The sequence below is a fragment of the Lynx canadensis genome, chromosome A2 (assembly GCF_007474595.2).
Source record: "Lynx canadensis isolate LIC74 chromosome A2, mLynCan4.pri.v2, whole genome shotgun sequence".
Classification (NCBI taxonomy): Eukaryota; Metazoa; Chordata; class Mammalia; order Carnivora; family Felidae; genus Lynx; species Lynx canadensis.
In genome coordinates, this window is record NC_044304.2 from 46004080 (window position 1) to 46013646 (window position 9567).

Sequence of the window (9567 nt, forward strand, 5' to 3'; positions counted from 1 at the left end):
TACAAAATTCAAGTTATAAAATAAGTAAGTCATGGAGATGTAATGCACACTATGATGGTTACAGTTAATAATATTGTATTGCACATTTGAAAATTACTAATAAAGTAGATCTTAAAAGTTCTCATCACCAGAAAAAACAATTTTTTTGTAACTTCTATGAGGACAGATGGCAATGAGACTTGTTCAGATGAATACTTCACAATGTATACAAATACTGAATCGTTATTTTCTATATCTGAAACTCATACAATGTTATCTGTTAATTTTATTTCAATTTTTAAAAGGGAGAAAAAATACTTCAATCCTATTTCCACTATTCATTTTTCTCAAGAGAAAATATTTTGATCCTTTTTCTACTACTCATTTTTCTCAGTATTTTATGGAACTTTATACTTCTTCCTGAAAATGGCCAAATTGCTAGAATGGCTCCTGGAATATAGTAGGCACCAATAAATAGTTATTGAATGAATGAAAAAAATCATGGGTCAGACTAAAAATGAATAATTTTTATGATTAAATATTTCTATTTTATGAATTAACATTCAGAGAAAAGAACCAATTTATCAAAGATCAAAGGGAGTATGAATTATTTCATGTCTTTCTCACTTTAAGTAGAAGCAATAATTGGAAACTTTACCTTCTGGTATTAAATGTTTTCTTTCATATTCTTGCTTTTATTTTTTTTCCTTTCACAGACTTCTTTTTAACACCAAAGTCCTATGTAGATGCTAGATAGAATCTTTCCATTTCTCAGTTCGCCTACATACTCACTCAATAAGCATGCATATAGGGGCGCCTGGGTGGCGCAGTCGGTTAAGCCTCCGACTTCAGCCAGGTCATGATCTCGCGGTCCGTGAGTTCAAGCCCCGCGTCAGGCTCTGGGCTGATGGCTCAGAGCCTGGAGCCTGTTTCCGATTCTGTGTCTCCCTCTCTCTCTGCCCCTCCCCCGTTCATGCTCTGTCTCTCTCTGTCCCAAAAATAAATAAACGTTGAAAAAAAAATTAAAAAAAAATAAGCATGCATATAAATACTTACGTGTTTTAATACATGCACAGAACTCAGCCTGCTGGGATCAAACATGCAAACAAGAATTATTATACATCATGACAATATACATTGATGGAAAAAGCAAGAATATTTCCCAGGGAGGACCTCTGAATGATACCTATTCCAGAGTTCAGTGATAAAGGAAAGATTAAAGGAGAAAAAGATATGTAAACCGAGTCAAGACACAAAAGATAAGAATGAGTTACCAATTAAAGAGGGGTAGGACAGACAGTCCAGGCAAAAGAAATAACCTGTGTGACATTCCAGAAGCACAAGAGAGTAAGATGGCCAAGGAAAAGAAAGAAATTCTAGCAAGAGGAGGCTATGAGGTCTGTAGGCACATGTCCTCAAGAACATGTCTGTGTATGTGTGTATGTATGTGTCTGTATGGAGACATAGATGGTACATAGATATAGATGATGTAGATATTAGGTATCTCCATATTATGATAATAAATTTTATAAGTCAACTTGACTAGACTAAGGGGTGTGCAGATGGGTGGTAAAAACATTACTTCTGGGTGTGTCTCTGAGGGTGTTTATGAAAGAAATTAGGATTTGAATCATTAGACGGAGTAAAGCAGATGGCTCTTACCAATGCAAGTAGGTATAATCCAAACTGTTGAGGACCTGAATAGAATGAAAACATGGAGAAAGGAGAAATTCATTCTTTATGCTTGAACTGATACACTGATCTTCTGCACCGGTGCATCAGTGCTCTGATTCTTGGGCTTTTGGATTCAGATGGAGGCTTAGACTATCCATCTGTGGTTCTCATGCCTTAACACATAGCCTGAATTACACCATTTCCTGGTTCTCCAGCTTAGAGACAGCAGATCATGGGACTTCTGGGCGTCTAAAACCACATTAGCCAACACCTATAATAAATCTCCTCCTATATATTTCTCTACCTATATCTCATCAGTTCTGCTTCTTTGGAGAACCACAACTAATACATACATTTTTATGTTAGAGATTTAAGCAGGAGAGTAACACTGATTGAATTTGTATTTTAAAAAGATCACTCTGGTTGAACACAATGAGCAAATCAGACAGAAAGCAGCTACAGTAATCCACTTGAGAAACACAGTAGCCTGGACCAGGACAACAGTGGTAAAGATAGACGTGAATGGAACAGTAAAAACAAACAAACAAACAAACAAACAAAGAAAAAAACAATAAAAAAAAAACATGTAGCAGGTAAAATCAACAGGACTTGAGGACCAACCAGATGTGGGGAGGATAAAGGAGACAGAGAAATAAAGGATGACACACATTTTTTTTTCCCTGAGCAATTGTTTGATAGTGGTCATATTCATTGTACTATGGAAGATTAAGAAATTCTGGAAAGAAAGGACAAGAGCAGTCATGAATTTCCTAAGTCTGAGGAACATGTTCAAGGAGAGTAATAACAGATGACACAAGACATGCAGATTTGGGAGGTATCAGCATTCTGCAGGTAAGATCAGTGAGGGAGAATGTGCTAAGAAAGAAGAGAATACAACTCAGAAAAAAAGCTCTCAGGGATAATCAGTAAATGACTAAATTAACTATTATACAACTCTGTAGAAATGATGCAAGTCCTGAAACTATAATTAGGAAAAATGCTTTATAATATTCTGTTGAGTACCTCATGTCCTCACCTTTCTTACAAAAGTAGAAGGTTGGGACAAGAAGCAAGGGAGGCTATCCCGCTGATTTTTTTTTTCCAGTTTACTGCAGCACTTTATTTTCCTCAAACAATGACATGTTGCTGAGAGCCTAATGTTCTCACATGACAGGAGAAAACCAAAAAATGTTATCTCTTGAACAATTGAGAATTGTGTACAAAACCTTAGTATATTAAAAGGATGAATAAATTTACAGGTGTAAATGTAAACTGTTTTCCAACACAAGGCAGTTAGTAACAACCCACAGTGTTCTGGTAGGAAAACACTGGATAAGAAAGGAAAGTGGGTCCTAAACCTCAGACCTTCCTAATCCTGTCAGACCAGAAAGACAAAGAAATTTCAACTGGTTCAAAAATCTTGCCAGCCTCTAGATAATCCTGAAATAGGCAGCTCTCACACATTAATACCCAACTCAGATCAAGAACGTTATGGGGGCGCCTGGATGGCTCAGTCGGTTGAGTGTCTGACTTCAGCTCAGGTCATGATCTCACAGCTTGTGAGGTCAAGCCCCACATCAGGCTCTGTGCCGACAGCTCGGAGCCTGGAACCTGCTTCAGATTCTGTGTCTCCCTCTCTCTCTGCCCCTCCCCTGCTCACATTCTGTCTCTCTCTCTCTCTCTCTCAAAAAATAAACAGTAAAAAAAAAAATTTTTTTTTAAAGAACCTTAGGGAGGATTCTCATCAAACCAATGGATTTCTCTTCCATAAACATGTTCTCCCCTCAGCCATGAAATGACTAAGCCACATTCTATAAAAGAGGTTTAAATCAAGGTTATGTACAAGGTATTAAACATATACCAAGAGAAAATTTAATTTGAATACAAAGTCAAAATCAGCAACAATCTTCCATCCAGGGCTGACATCAGATACAAGCTTCAAGGACAAATTTATTTTCAAAGGCGTATTCCAGTTTATGAGGCTAGCATGAAGTGTACACATTTGCCAGGGTAAATTTATACTTAGGAATTAACTCATGCAGCAAATGCTACATAACTGCTTGCAAGGCATTTAGAAGCATCTGCAGTGGGAAGTGGAGGGGCCCAACTCTTCATACTCCTGTTTGCTGATTCACATCTGCTTAAAGGTGAACAGCAAGGCCAGGATGGAGCCCCTGATCCACACAAAGTATTTGCATTCAGGAGAAGCAATGACTTTGATCTTCATAATGCTGGGTTCCAGGGTAGTGCTCCCTTTCTGCATTCTGTCCAAGATGCCTGGGTACATGGTGGTCCCACCATTCGGCACTGTGTTAGAGTACAGGTCCATCCAGATGTCAGAGTCACACTTCATGATGAAGTTGAAGGTGATCTCATGGATACCAAAGGACTCCATACCCAGAAAGGATACCTGGGAAAATCCCACAGGGCAGTGGTACCACTTCTTGCCCATAGTGATCAGCTGACTATCAGCCAGCTCATAGCTCTTTTCCAAGGAGGAGGAGGACACCACAGTGGCCATTTTCTGCTCAAAGTAGAGGTTGACCTAGTAGAGCTTCTCGGTTATGTCACACACGATTTCCCACTCAACTGTGGTGGTGAAACTGTAACCACTCTCTGTGAATATCTTCAAGAGGTAGTCCATCAGGTCCTGGCCAGCCAGGTCCAGGCACAGGATGGCACAGGGCAGGGAGTACCCCACAAAGATGGGCATAGTGTGGGTTACCCTGTCCCCAGAGTCCATGACAATACCAGTGGTGGAAGTGTTGTAGTGCTCCTTGGGGGCCATGTGCAGTTCATTGTAGAAGGTGCGGTACCAGATCTTCTCCATATCCTCCTTGTTGGTGATGATGCCAGGCTCAATAGGGTACTTGAGGATAGGATGCCTTGCTTGCTCTGGGCCCTGTTGCCCACATAGGAGTCCTTTTGGCTAATGCCCACCATGACAACACCTTGGAGGCAGGGGGTTTCTGACAATGGATGGGAATATGGCGGGGGGACAAGGGACATCATTCCCAGCAAAGCCCACTTTGCATATACCAGAGTTATCATCAGTGATGAGTGCAGGGATCTCCTCTTCCAGGGTGATAGGTGGAGGTGGCAGCAGTGGGCATGAAAATGAGTGGTGGGAGGACAAGAAGCATGGGTGGACTGCAGTGAGCGAGACCCTCAATTTTCTTAATGTGTAAGCATCTCAGATCTTTTCCAGTTGACATTGCTAGAGACTAATGTGCCATCTCCCTCCCTTCTTTTAACTAAACGCTGCCCTGAATTACTGCATCCTTCCCCTAGTACCACCATGCCAATTTTTTTTTAACACAAATTCACTGGAACTTCTTAAATGTACCAGTCTTCAGGAAAAATGCATGATAAAGAAATATATTAAATGACACAAAGAGCATATGATCATCCAAATTCAAAAGTGGGTCAAATGGTTGTTTCTATAATTAAAAAGTGGCATTTTAAAAGAAAGGGAGCATGAACCATATGGATTACAAGACTCTTAAGAGCCACCCCAAACAAATGAAATATATGGATTTTACCTGAGACCTGATTTAAACAAGCCAACTGTAAAGGTGTTTTAGACTTACAGAAAAGTTGCCATAGTGCAAATAATTGCTTCCCCTAGATTTCCCAAATGTTAACAATTCATTATATTTACTTTAGCATTTTCTCTATATATATCCACATTCACTGTTTGAAAGTAAGTTGCAAATAAATGCTCCTTTACCCCTAAGTTTCATTGTGTATTATCTAAAGACAAGGACATTCTCTTACAGAATCACAGTACAATTATCAAAATCTGGAAATTAACACTAATTAACATTTACCATAGGCTTTATTAAAATTGTCCCATTTGTCCCACTATATCTTTTATTAAAAAAGAAAATACATTTTTTTCTTAATCCAGAATCCAATCCAGAACTACATGTTGTAGTATCTCTGTAGTTTTCTTTAATCTAGAATAATATTTCAGTCTTTGTTATTCATGACTTTGACTTTAGAAGAATAAAGGCCAGTTATTTCATAGACTATCCCTCAACTTTAGTTTGATTACTTTTTCTTTATTATAGTCACGTTACCACCATGCCTATTAATCTTTGAGGTGGCTTTCATGACAGTGGTGAAGTACTGAGAAGGAAAGCCAAACACTTCGCTAACCCAAGGTGTATACTACATTAAGATTAAGATACCAAAATATAGTTTGAAATGTACAAAGGAAACTACTGGTAAAACTATATAGCAAACAAAATTAGTGGGGGTAGAGGATGATAAATATGAGCTGAATTCCTCATCTTTCTTAGCACAGCAACAAGAGAAACCTCCCAAAGCTGAAAAATCAAGGGTTAGATATAAGCATCTTACAATTACCAGAATAACTAGCAAGAGAAATGAGAAATGAGAAATGGCCAAAGATGATTCTTTTCTAATAAACGGACCTGTAGAAATAGAAGGCTGGGGTGGAGGGGCTTTTTTTATTAGATAGACTCTGTCTTCTAGAGTAGTTTTAGGTTCACAGTAAAACTGAGTAGAAAGTTACAAAGAGTTCCATATATGCCCTGCCTCCACTTAATGAACACACAGCGTCCCTGTACCACAGTGATACATTTATAACAACAGATGAACCAACACTGACATACCATCATCACCTAAAGTCCAGAGTTTAAATAGGACTCACTCTTGGTGTTTTAAATTCTATGGGTTTGGACAGACATATAATGGTATGTATCCACAATTATAATATCATACAGAATAGTTTCTTCACTGCCCTGAAAATTCTCTATGCTCTGCCTATTCATCCCTCCCCCCATTCCCATCTTCTGGCAACCACTGATCTTTTTACTATCTCCATAGTTTCCCCTTTTCTAGAATGTCATGTAGTTGGAATAATCCAGTATGTAATCTTTCAGATTGGCTTCTTTCACTCAGTTAAGCATTCAAAGTTCCTATGTTTCTTTTCATAGCTTGACAGCTCATTTACTTTTAGTAATGAATAAGATTCCATTGTCTGGATATACCACAACTTAATTATCAATTCACCTACTGAAAGTGAATTCACATACTTTTGGTTCCAAGTTTTGGCTATTATAAATAAAACTACTATAAATATCCGTGTGCAGAGTTTTGTGTGCATAAGTTTTCAACTCTTCTGGAGAAGTACCAAGGAGCACAACTGCTGGATCATATAGTAAGAGTATGTCTAGTTTTGTAAGAATATGACAAACTGTCTTCCAAAGTGGCTCTACCATTTTGTATTCCCACCAGCAAAGAAAGAGAGTCCCTGTTGTTCCACATCCTCACCAGGATTTGGTATTGTCAGTGTTTTGGATTTTTGCCATGCTAATGGTGGTATCTTACTGCTTTAATTTACAATTCCCTAATGACATATTATGTCACATATCTTTTCATATGCTTATCTGCCAACTATAGATCTTCTTTGGTAAGGTGTCTGTTCAGATATTTTGCCCATTTTTCAAACAGATTCTTCATTCTCTTATTGCTGAGTTTCAAAAGTTCTCTGAATATTTTGAATTTAACAGTCCTTTATCATAAATGTCCTTTGCAAATATCTCCTCCCAGTCTGTGGCTTGTCTTCGCATTCTCTGGACAGTGACTTTGTAAAGCAAAAATGTTTTAATTTTAACACAGTCAAAATTATCACTTATTTCTTTAATAGACTGTACCTTTCATGTTGCATTTATAAAGTCATTGCCAAACCTGAGATCATCTGGATTTTCTCTTATGTCATCTCCCAGAAGTTTCATAGTTTTTCATTTATATGTAGGTCTATGGCCCATTTTGAGTTCATTTTTATGAAGGTTAAAAAAAAGGCTTTTAATTTTTATTTTGAACTCTTTGGTACTATTTTATTATTGTTCCCAATTTTATGTTTTAATTTTAGAAAAAGTGATGATTTTTTTCATTATTGCCCATGAACCTGATGATTCAACTTCTAAGCAATTTCCTAAGAAGATAATCGGAGGTTTGGGGAAACAAGTTCATCCAACACCATTTATGATAATGAGATATTAGAAACAACCTAAGTATTATAAAATTGCAAGGATGGTTATATAATTATATTCAAATAATAGAATGTTATAAATCTATTTAAAATAGTCTTTTTAAATAATTTTTACTTTCCTGAAAGGGATTATACTAAATGTTATCATTAGAATAAGAAATATGGATTATGTTTATTCTTTATACTGTTTTATATGATGTGTGTTAGTTTTGTAATCAGAAAAGAATAAGATGTTCATAAAGCCCCCTCAAAATGAGATTTACAGTGACAAATTTTTCAGCACCCTGGACCAAAATAAAGATACGATGTTCTTTCCCACTGTTATCATGTAATAGATTTAAGTATCCAAAACACACATAAAAGTCCAATGCAGAAGTCAGTGGAAAGTAATTAATAGAATTTGGTTTATTAGGGAGATAATTCCAATGATTAGAAGGGGGCTTGGGAGATAGGAAGGATAAAATGACAGAATTATAGTCAGGAACCAGAAAGGGATCTTCAGGTATCTCTGTGAAACATGGTATCTCAACAGAGAACAAAAGATCTTCAACTTCGGAAACCTGTGATATAAACTACATCCAGCCTATCCTGATATCTATCATTTACCTTTATTGTGGACAAGGGGCTACCAAATGAAATTCACTGATTCCTTGTTTCCAAACAATATGTCCACTTAGAGAAGAAAAAAGCTTGGCACTGGTAGACTAGGTTATGGATTGAAGTCTAAGGCCCAAGCTTAAGTCCCAGCCTAACTGCTTATTTAGGGCATGATGTGGGTAGGTCGCATAACCAATATGGGACAGTTATCTCATTTGTTAACTATACCAGCTCTGCCTCTATAGTAGAGCTATCATGATGACCAAATGGGATCATATGAATGAGAGCTAAGAAATGTTAAACAAAAAATTAATAATAAAATAATTCTCACCCTATCAATAATTGTTTGCCCTCCAATACTAATTCAGAAGATAAGAAATTAAATCCATGGTTGAAAGAGAAATTGACATATTGATCTGGCTGCTGTTCCATGTGTAGTGTAACTAAATCTGGATCCAAAAGGCAGGTCGACAGAGAACATTCTTTGGCTAAAGTTTATGTGTAGCTGTGCTTCCAAGATGGTCTACCAAACAAGTTCTCAAATGTACCACTAGCCATTCATATTGTTTTGCTTGATCTGAATCATTCATTTATTCATTGAAGGCAAATTATGTGCCAGGCACTGGAAACAAACAATAAGGAACACAAATCAGACAAAGCCCTGCCCACTTGGAGCTCATACCAGGATGGAGAAACAAATATTAATCACAGAATCACATATGAATGTATCATGAAAATTGTGATGACAATAAAAAGAAAGAATATTTAGTTGGAGGGGCTAAACAGAGACATCATTCCTGAGTTGAGATTTGAGATGACCCAGTGGGGACACAAGAGCCAAGGATCAAGTAGAGGAATCAGAGTTACTAAAGTTCCTGTGGCCCAAAACAGTGATATTCAAGAAACCAAAAAGGGGACAGTATGTCCAGAGCAAAGAGAGTGAAAATGAATGAAGTGTAAGATCAGAGTAAACAGGTAGGCTGTGTTAAGGATTTCTGCCATTATTCTGAGAGCAATGGGAGCCACTGAAAGCTACTAAGTAGAGAAGTGACAAAATCCATTTTGTGTTTTGAAAGACTGCTCTGACCATAATGTCCCAGGATGCCAGGTCACTGTGTATGAGATTCACATACAAGTTTGTTTTACACACAGAGTTAGGTACAGGGTCCTACAGTTGAAATTTTTCTATTTAAGTTCTAATTTCAAAGACCTCTGTATTTCCTTGACCCTATTTCTACAAGACAATATTGATGAGCACACACAAGAGATTCTTGATGATTCCTAACATGATCAAT

The 9567-nt window shown here is 37.3% G+C and overlaps 1 pseudogene; it reads right to left on the bottom strand.

The window, feature by feature from the left end:
• Positions 1–3564: 3564 nt before the first annotated feature.
• LOC115501283 lies at positions 3565–7344 on the bottom strand (annotated as a pseudogene).
• Positions 7345–9567: the final 2223 nt, after the last annotated feature.